Below are 10798 nucleotides of genomic sequence, written 5' to 3' on the forward strand. Positions count from 1 at the left end.
AAAAACCAAAGCAAAAGCAAATAAAAAGTGAAGACCAGCAGTCCATTACATAAAGCTTATTTTAACAAAGCTAGTTAACAAATAGAAATATTCCTTTTAAAAATCTAGAAGAAAAACCACTAGCAATAAATTATAAATACAATAGAGATTTTAGAATGATGAAGTGGTATTAGAACAACATGCCAAGGTATTTTAAAATCAGCCGTAAGCGATACATTCCTGGGGAAATACAAGATGCCAAAGTGAACCTAAAAGGCACATAACACTCAAACAGATGAAGCGCGCTCGAGACCTGGATACTCGCATGGAAGAGTCTCCTCCAAAACGACCAGCCATTGGTTCCCCCTTGGTGCTGCAATTGGGCGCTACCAAAGTTTTCAAGAACAGATAATCCCCTTCTTATGCAAGTTGTTCCAGAACAACAGAAGGAGAGACGCGTCCCAGCTCATTTATAAAACGAGTATAACTTCGAGTTCCAAACTAAATGAGTACGTGAAGAGAAGAACATCACAAATACGTTAATTTATGAATATTTTCAACATGAAAATCCATAAATAATTGATCATATACCTGCTTATAACAATTTATTCAAATATATCATGATCAAGTATGGCATATTCAAACAAGCCAAGAAAGTTAAAATCAGAAAAAGTTTTAATTCAATTCTTACCATTAATAAGGAAGAAAAAGAAACCCGCTTCAATAGGAGAGGAAAACCTGCATTTCACACAGATGAATGCGTGTTTGTAACCAAATTCTCAGAAAACTGAATGAAAAAGACTTTCATTGACCTGAGAAGGACTACTTAAAAAAAAAAAACAAAAAACCTGCAGTTAGCTATATTCTCTTTAGAAACTGGAACAAAATAAAAATGATCTCTATTGTTGTTTAGACTAGTACTGAACGTCTTAAAACTGTAAGAAAGAAAAGGCAGGTTGTGCTAATGGCAAGAGAAGGAAAAATAAATTATGTGCAGATGCCATGATTATTTACGAAAGAAAACATCAAAGAACTATTGGAATTAATAAAAGAGCTCATCAAGGCAATACACATACCATATGTTATAGAAATCAAAAAATTATAAGATAAAAGTAACCTAAGGAAGAGACAAGTCCTTTCAGATAAGGGAAACGTCAAGGCTCTGTAACTGCCAAAAAAGATTTGAATAAATAGAGCATCGTTAAATCAGTGCATTACAAAATTACTTTTCTCTCTGCTATGACCAAAATTTTTGGAGGGGAAAGCCTTTGCTTGTTAATTACATTTATTGGTACATCTTAGGTAGAAGTGGGAATTTGCACCTGCAGGCGATACAACTTGATTCTTTTTTGCCCATTCCCCTACCCTCCCTTGAACCCCTCTTCCCTTCCTTATTTACAACATCTTTGTTTCCATTTTTTCCTTCTCCCCTCATCTTTTCTCTTCCCCTCTCCCCACCCCCTAGGGAGCCACCCTAATAAGTATAAGGAGAAGGTTCGGTGAAGGTCTTTCTAAAAAGAAAGAACAAAATTCAATAGAGCAAGATAAATGGGCTAGAAGCAACTCTATGAATTTTACTTTTTTATAGCATGTAAAAAGTAATTTAACAACTTTTTCTTCCCTATATTTTTCCAGAACATCTGCAACATATCTTGGTTTTTTCTACAAATTTGTACTGTGAATAATTCATTGGAAAAATCAAAAATTGTACTCCTTCACAGCCAACTCAGTACACTGGTTGCATTTGCTAAAACGAAAATCAGAGATGCCTAGAGTCTATGGTTTGAGTAATTCACAGGACACAGTAGAACCGAGGATGCTCAACTTTCAAAGCAAGAGGTCTAGGTAAGAAACAATGCAGTATTTACAAGAGAATTCAAACAGGTGCACAATGAGAACAAAGAGAAGAGGCTGATGACTGCTCCCTACATTAGTGAAGAGATCTTCAAAAATATTTTTTTGGGGCAAAACAGTTTCTTTAACCTTTCAAGAAGTGCTAAAGTTCATGCTAGAAATATTCATTCACCACTAGGTAGTGTGAGATTTTTGATACAGAATGTCCCATATCACTCATGAGATTGCTAAAAAGTTTTTGGAGGGACTTGCACTTTCTAGAAAGATAGAGAAGACACACTACTTCATGTTTTCCTACTAAGTACAAGCGAAGTCACTCAGTGCTATAGAGACAGAAGAGACTCTGAAAGATGAAGGAAAGTTGGCAGACAGCTAAGGTCACCTAGAGCCAAGAAGCAGTGTGACAGTTGAACACCCTAGATTTTGCACGGGCTGATTTCCAGCAGAAGCAGCTCACAAGCTGGAAACACCAGTAGTTACAGACGAAAGAAATCAGCAGGGGCTGGGGAGATAGCTCAGTGGTCTTAGCAGCTGCTTGGCAAGTGCAAGGACCCAGGTTCGATCCTGGGTACCACATGCTGTGCTGGCCCTGGAACCCTGGGTGCACTGTGAAGGTCATTGAAACCAGGCAAGGTGGTATATGCCTGTAATCCCAGTACTGGCGAGGCTGAGACAGGAGGATTACTGCATGTCTGAACTGCGTAGTGAGAGCCTGTACCAAGTAAATAAATACATAAATACAATACAATACAATGTGATACAATACAGAAATCAACAAAACAACACCTATTTTCTCTAGCCAAAGCACAGGGAAGGACAATTCAGTAAAACAGAAACATTTTGTACAATGACGTTCTACTCCAAGCAAACACATTCGAGCAAAGGCCCAGGGGAACTGTGGATTTCCACCCTCCGCAGGCCTTAATGGGGTCCCTTACACCTGCCACCCCGCCATGTGGAAGGAGGGGGTGGACCTGGCTCCCAGTAGGAAGCAACCAGGCTCCTTGCTCCCTAAGGATCAGTGGAGATCCACAGTACCAAGACATTGCCTTGCTCCCTGCGGGAACTGTAGCAGAGGACATCTAAGGAAGCTGAGATCTTCATCCCCACCCCTCTGCTGCCCTCATGTTAGCAGAGGGCTGGTGGGGAGCTGGTCCTCACACCTGCAGCCAGCTGCACTAGTGTGCTCCCTCCAGGAGGTAAAGCACAGGGCACCAGGAAGCCAGGGAAAGGGAGGTTTAAACAAGACCCGGGTTTTCATAACACAATGCTCAAACTGTCTTAAATTTCATTCCAGTACTGGAAAAGTTTTATACTAAATGAAAAAGGATGAGAATAAATGTCAACATAGAAATAAAAGAGATGTCAGAATTATCTGGTAATTATTTTTAAGTAACCATTTAAAAATGCTTCAAGAGACAATTACAGACATGTTTGAAGCAAGCGAAAAAATAGTATCAGTAGAAATATAAAAATAGAAATACAAAAGAGAGCCCTTGGAAATTCCAACTTGGAAAACACAACAACTGCAATTTAGGTATGCTCACTAGCAAAAGGGAAGAGACAGAGGAAAGAGTAGTAAGCTGGATGATGGAATAATACAAAGCACTGCCTGTTGGCTGCACGGGCGGTGCGGTGGTAAAACTCTTGTCCAACGTGAGTGAGGCCCTAGGTTAAGAACCCAGCATCAAAAAACATATATATTTCCACATCTCAACGCCAAAAAGACAAAAAAAAAAAAAAAAAAAGATGAAGAAGACAAAGAAAAAGAAGAAGAGAAGGAAGCAGCAGCCCTCAAGGACCCATGAGACTATAATTTTTTTTAAAAAAAATCTAACATTTATTTTCTTGGCATTCACAGAAGGGAAGAAAAGAAAAGATGAAAAATTGCTCAAAGAAATAATGGCACGTGACATCCCAAACTTGTCAGAATTCAACAACTTACAGTTTCAGTAATCTAGATGAACTCCAAATGTGATGAACCCAAAGAAATCACTTAAAGATACATAATCAAACTTCTGTAAACTCAAAACAAAATTATTGAAAGCAGAAGAAAAAGAGAAGCAAAACCTTAGATGTATGGGTAAAACAATTCAAGTAATAGCAGATTGTTCATTAAAAAAAAAAAACCTTGAAAAGGAGAAGAAAGTTGTGATAGTTGTGTCTCAATGCCCTCTGAAGCTTCATTCAGTCATGGGGACAGGTTTTCAGAGGTAGCTGAATCTGGAGTCTGTGATTGACTCATGGTCCAATGCTGGGATCAGTTGTGGGTGCCACACCTGTCCTGGGGCACATAACCTGCATACAATCTAAGGGACAGGAGGAGTCTTCCCTCACCCTTTGCTTTTGTAGTATTTTGCCGCCATGAACTGGTGCTCCTCTGCCACAGGCCACCCTGCCTTGGAGCCAGCTGAGTATGCACTGAATCACCTACAAACTGAGCTAAATAGGTTTTTCCTCCTCTAACTCTGGCTATTGGGTAACTCGCCTCAGTAATAAGAGAAGACAGAATTTGGTGCCATACGTAGGGTCACTGCTACGGCATTACTTGACTACATGGCTCCAGAGCCTTTGGAACTGGCTTGGTGGAAGGGAAGGAGCTGGGAAAGGTTCGAAGATGCTGGCTGAGAACTGGAATACCTCAGGCTGTACTGCGTGGATGATTCTGATCAGACCTCAGAAGACCAGAGTGCTGAAGGAAATACAGGTGATAAAGACCAGCCCCAAGAGGCTGCTGCTGGGAATAAGGGCTGCACTGGCTGCCGAGCCCAGATGATGTGTGTTACGGCTCAGAAGAAAATGTGTCCACATTTTGCTCATGTCCAGAGACTTTCCTAGAGAATGTGATTGAAGGTGGTGGACTAGTTGAGCTAGCAAAAGAAATGTTCAGGCAGTCAAATATTGAGGTAGTGCCATGGCTCCTCTGGAGGTATTTAGCCAGGTCTATGTGAAGAATCAAGAGCAAAGAGCCCAGCAGAATGATTTAAGACATTGTGAATATGGCCAGGAAGGAAACTTCAGTAAATCTGGACTACAAAAGACGGAGAAGAGGAGATCTAGATTGCTAAGAAAAAAACAAGAGAATAGAAAATATGGCCTATGGGCATCACAAGAAGCAGTAAGACTCCACTCTTTGCAGTCTCAAAAATGAAAAATAAAAGACTTTTCTCTGAGAAGAAAGTCACAGAGCACCATGTTCCTGAAAGGAGGTGGCCTAGAGAATTTGTTCCTCAAAACTAGATTCAGGCTGCTCAGCAAACCCCTGCAGCCAGAAGAGCAGGAAGCCTGGCTACTAATCCAGCTGACAAGCAGACCTGACAGCATCCACAGCAGAAATGTTTCCACCCAGATTTCAGAAGACCTGGGAGGCCAGGCAGTGTGACTCTGAGAAGGCAGTATGTGAAGCTGTGAGTGAGAAGCCAAAGGTGCAGTGGAGACCCCAGAAGTTTAGAATGAAGCCAGGAATGTGGATAATCTAAGGAAAACTGCAAGGAGAGAGCAGAGCAGGCCCAAGGGAGACATTGTTGGAGCCACACCACCAGAAGTGCTGAAGAATGGGCGTCATTCGAGCCATTTAGAGTTTACATCTTGCCATAAATTCCCTCAAATGCTGCATATGGAAGTGCAGGACTTAATGTTTGCCCTGCTGAGTTTTAAACTCACTTTGGTCTTAATCTTTTGTATCCACTGTGTAACTTTTGGAATGGTAATGTATATCTTGTGCCATTGAATGTTAGAAGCATTCAACTTTCTTTTCCCTTGTATGGGGGCTCATATCTAAAGGGCTTACATCTCGGAGAAGTAGGACTTGGACTTTTCAGTAATGCTGAAATAGTTAGGGCTTTGGTAATTCTTAGAGACAGATTGAGTACCTTTTGCACAAAGGGATGTGCATGAGTGTTTGGGGAAGCAAGGGGAAGGATGCTCTGGCCTGCATCTAGATGTCCCCAGAGCCTCATGAAGTCTTCCGGGTAGGCTTTTCAGAGGTAGCTGAATGTAGTTTGTCAATGATTCATGGTCGAATGCTGGGACTGAAGGCGTGAGGGGTACACTCACCCCAGGGCAGGTCACCTGCATAGAATGAATAGAAGGGACAGAAAGTCTCGTCTCGCCCCTTTGCTCTTGCTGCATTTCCTGTCTTCTGCTGCCATGAGCTGCTGCCCTCTGCCATGTCCACCCTGCCCTTGGAGCCCACTGAGTATGGACTGAAGCCTCCACCAACTGTGAGCTAAATGAATCTTTCTCCTTTTAACTTTGAGTGTAGAGTATTTTGTCTCAACAGTGAGAGAAAAGTAACCAAGACAGAAGGAGAACAATATTTTCTCACATGTACAAAGAAATGTTAACCCAGAATCAATAACCGGTGAAAATATCCTTCAGACATGAAGAAAAAAATGGAGAATAAGATGACAGAGATCAAACAGGTCCCCTGAACACCTGTCCTAAAGGAATGACTAAAAAAGTCTAACAGAAAATAATTTTTTATTTCAAAAAAAAAAAAAAAAAGCTTGAAACACTAAGAAAGAAAAGAGAAGGTGGGCATGGTGGCATATGCCTATAATCCCAGCATTCCAGAAGTTGAGGCAGAAAGATCATGTGTTCAAAGCCAGCCTGGGCTACTTTGTGGATTTGAGGCCATGCTGGACTACATGATGAGACCTCATCTCAAAACAAGAAGAAGAGAGGAAAGGGGGGAAGGAAGGAGGAAATATGGTAAGCAAAAATGGGGATAAGTGCACATACAATGGGATTTTTTTTTCAGTCTTGAGTTTTCTTTACCTTTCTTGTTTTGTTTTGTCTTGTTTTAATTTGGGATTGAACTTGGGACCTTGCACTTGCCAGGCAGGTGCTTATGCCATTGAGCTATCTCTCTGGCCCTTGAACTTTCTAAATTGTGTTCAATAGTTGAAGCACAAATTAAAATATGATCTGGATATAGTTATATGGTTGTAAGTGTATGTAGTGAACATATTTAAACACTTATGCTAAAAGTGGAGGAGAGTGAAGGCACATAAAGGGAGGGCGGATTTCTATTATTCCCTCTAACTGCTCAGATGACTTGAGAAGATCAGGCTAGGTTAGGTAAATATGAAGCAATGCCTCCAGTAACAATAAAAATTACACAGAGGGCCAGGGAGATGGCTCAGTAGAATAAGCGCTTGCCTGGCAAGCACAAGCGCCTGAGTTCAATCACCGGTTCCACAAAAAAAAAAAAAAAAACGGTTCCAAAAAAAAAAAAAAAAAAAATTACGCAGAAACATACGAACACGATAGATGTTCAAAATAGAACCTAAAGAATGGGCTAGTAACCCCTGAAATTAGAGGTGAAAAGTCAAGAGGACAAAAAACCAAAAGGTGCTGCTTCTACAGCACAAGAGTAGCGGATGGAGCACTGGCCTCCTAGACAGTGACCTCCGCGGTCAGTTTCCAGCCCGAGGCCCTGCCCAGGCTGTGGAGTACTGTATCTGGCTACTGCGAGGAGCAAGCACCTTGGCCAGCTGCCAGGCACTGAGGACAACTCATCCAGGGCCAGCTTCCCTGCAGTTTGTGCAGAGCAGACACAACTGCTGGGCCACATTGTCTCCGCTCTCATCACAGTTCAGCCCCTGGCCATGGCCGGAAAGCGCTCCACACTACACAGAAGCACCCCCACCTGGAAGGGGCTGGAAAGTCTCTTGTTCTCAAACTGTACAGGGATAAGGGGATGCAACAGCTATCAACGAAGTACTGAGTTTATTCTGTAAATCACCCACACAAGTGATGCATCCAATCAAGCATGAGGAAAACTCAGAGTTTCAAAAATGGCTATTGTAGAATCCAAATTCTGAAGATGATAAATGCAGTATTATTGTTCAATAAAATTTTCATTTAAAATGCTATTACCACAAATGCTATGATTTGGTTGACAGAAAACATGAGATAAAATAATCCTAGTGTTCTCCCTGCAGTGTTCTGTGTTCTGCGGTGCTGACAGGTGGAAGTGCTTTCTGAGGAGGTCGGGGGGTGAGTGCAGGAAGCACTCTGGCGTGTGTGGTAAAGGTGACGGCGTAGGCCCCCACCACACAGACCGTGTCCGAAGCCCTCACCCAGCACGCAGGGTGGCCCACAGCTGGCTCGCGGCCGTGCCTCAGGGCCCTCCCAGCCAGAGGCCATTCTCCTGCTGGGCGTCTGTGACCCGTGGGACTTGCACATTGCCGCGTGTCTGGCGCTCAGGCTGCTCTCGCCATGACTGAGAAGCGTAGATTCTAGTCTCTAAGGATGTGGTGCCAACCTCAAGCAAATGTTTGTAACGGCGGATTGAATTCACAAGCCATTACCCGCTGCCAGTCCCAAGTTGAGGCAGGAGATTCTAAATTAGTGATGAAATAATGCTTGAAACTAACTTCTCACACTCCCGTCACACAACTGAATCTAATATTTTAAAAACCAAGGTCTGTCCTATTTTTTCTACTGTTCTATTGAAATGCACTAAAATGAAGAAATCTGGAAATTCTTTACGAATAGAAACAAGACGTGAGTGGAAGAAGGAGAAGAGGCTTCCTTCTGCCGTGCTGAGCTCTGAGCCTCCTAATGCCCCTAAGAAACACCCTGTAGCACAGGACATGGAGATCAAAGGCAATATAAACTTTCAAGGTTGTCTCGTACAGAGATCAACTTCACTAGTATTTTTAGAACATCCATTTTTAAAAATGAATATGGTTTTCCAAATGACTGGTCAAAGCATTTAGTTTTTAAGGATATCATGTGTATTTATACCTTTAATGTTTTTCTGCCAATGTCTGTACAGGAAGAAGGACAGCAGAAAGTGAACTCTGTGCCCTGAGGGTGTGCCTGGGACACATCTGTGCCCGGGAAAGCAACACCCAGAACCTCGGCCCCATCCCTGCACCCATCTGTCCCCTGTGCCGTCCAAGGAAAGACATAGTTGAATGGGTTGCTCAGGAAAGCGTCCAAGGAAGAAACAGCCTGTTCCTGGGTGACAGGAGTGAAGACATCCTGGGCCGGAGAGAGCTGTTTGTGCTTTTACATACATTTTCTACATCTGCAAAATGTTGGTGGGAGGGTAGACTGGTGCAGCCACTGTGGAGATCAGTATGGAGATGAGGTGCCCTTGAAAACTAGGACTACAGGTTGCCCTTGATCCAGATATTCCCCTTCTGGGTATCTTCCCAAGAGGATTAAAAGCATCATACCACAACAGTATACACACACTCATGTTTATAGCGACACGGTGTGTACAGCCAAGTCTTGGAAGCGGCCCAAATGCCCAGTGACTAATGAATAAATAATGGTGTACTTTTTATACAGTGGAGTACTACTCAGCCATAAAGGATAAGCTTGAGACATTTCTAGCTAAATGAGTGCACTTTGAGACCATACTCCTAAGTGGAAGAAATCTGACTCACATGTATAAGGATTACATCATTTCTCTGGTATGAGAGGCTGAAAGTCTACATAAGGACCAAAAGGAGGCACAATAGATACTGTGAAATGGGAAGAAAAGGTTCAATTGTGAAAATCAACTAGGGAGGGGGAGGAAGAAAGGAAGGAAGAAAAAAAGGAAAAAATAGAAACAGAAGGAAAAATGGGAACAAAGCTTTTTCAGAGAAGGAAGGGGGAGGGTTGGGAGAGGGGAGGGGAGTGAGAGAAGAGGAGTGGAGATGAGTCATGCACAGGACAGTCCCTGCCATGACTGTGAGCCTTGTATTATCTAACTTGTACCAATAAACTCAACTAATTAAAAAAGAATAATGTCAAAAAATGAGGAGAGACTGAGAGAATAGAAGAAAGGAAAAAGAAAGAGAGGGACTGGGGAGATATCTCAGCAGTCTAAGTGCCTGCCTGGCAAGTGCAAAGTCCAGAGTTCGGTCCCGAGTACCACAAGCCACGCCCACCCTGGTAGTCAGGTGCACCATGCTAGCCCTGAAACCAGGCATGGTGGTGCGCACCTAAATCCCAGTGCCAGGGTGGCTGAGACAGGAGGATCAGTACAAGTCCAAGCTGTGTGGAGAGACCCTGTCACAACAATAAAATAACACGGAAAGAGAAAGAGCCATAGAATCAGTTCTACAAAGTCAACTGGAAGTGTTCATTAGAACCACCCACAATCTGAAGACCTGGTAAGAAACTCCAAAATCTCCACATGCTTTTAGGGGTGCAAGCACCCCTATGTACAACCTGATGAGGGTGCCCTGATACCCCCATGCACAGCCTGCTACCCTAGCGTGCTCGGCCCCAAGAGCCACATTACCAACCCTGAGCATGTTGCAGTGTTTTTCTGGCTGAAGATCAGCTTAGGGAATCTTCTCAGCTGATTCGTAAATGGGGAAATGATGTATGTAGTGATCTGCTAAAGTGAGAGACACTGAAGAGGAAGCCAGACACACTTCAAAAGAGGTGAGAAAGATGTGCATATTTGAAGCAAGGGGGAGGAGTCTGTCATTTAATTTTTAAAATGTAAACATTCACTACTGGGTTTGGTGCCACCAGATCATAGCCCCAGCACTCTGGAAGGCTGAGACAGGAGGATTGACAGCTCAGGCCCACTCTAGAAACTTAGCCAGTAGGTGAGGTACTGTCTCAAAAATTTAAAAACTGGGTTGAGGATGTTGCTCAGTACAAAGCCCCAGGGCTCAATCCCCAGGACCACACAAAAATAATCACATCTTTTGTTCATGCCTGGGTCTGCACCAGTGTGGCTGAGGCCTTGCTGAGCAGATGCAGTCTTGAGGAGGGAGTGAAAGCCTTTAATCCTCTGGCTCCCAACAGAAGATCTGGCCCAGGGAATCAGTCAGCACTAGGCCCATCCTGGGAAAGATATTTGTGCAGCCATGCTTGAGCCTCTGGAAAACACGTGTGTTGGCAAGAAAGAGAGATAAGGCAGTGAAGCCACTTGGCTGGAGAGGCAGAGGAAGTGGCAGAGCCACCCCGGGTGATGCGAAGACTCTAGATGCAGAGCTCAGCA

The sequence above is a fragment of the Octodon degus genome, unplaced genomic scaffold, assembly GCF_000260255.1.
Source record: "Octodon degus isolate 3935 unplaced genomic scaffold, OctDeg1.0 scaffold00148, whole genome shotgun sequence".
Lineage (NCBI taxonomy): Eukaryota > Metazoa > Chordata > Mammalia > Rodentia > Octodontidae > Octodon > Octodon degus.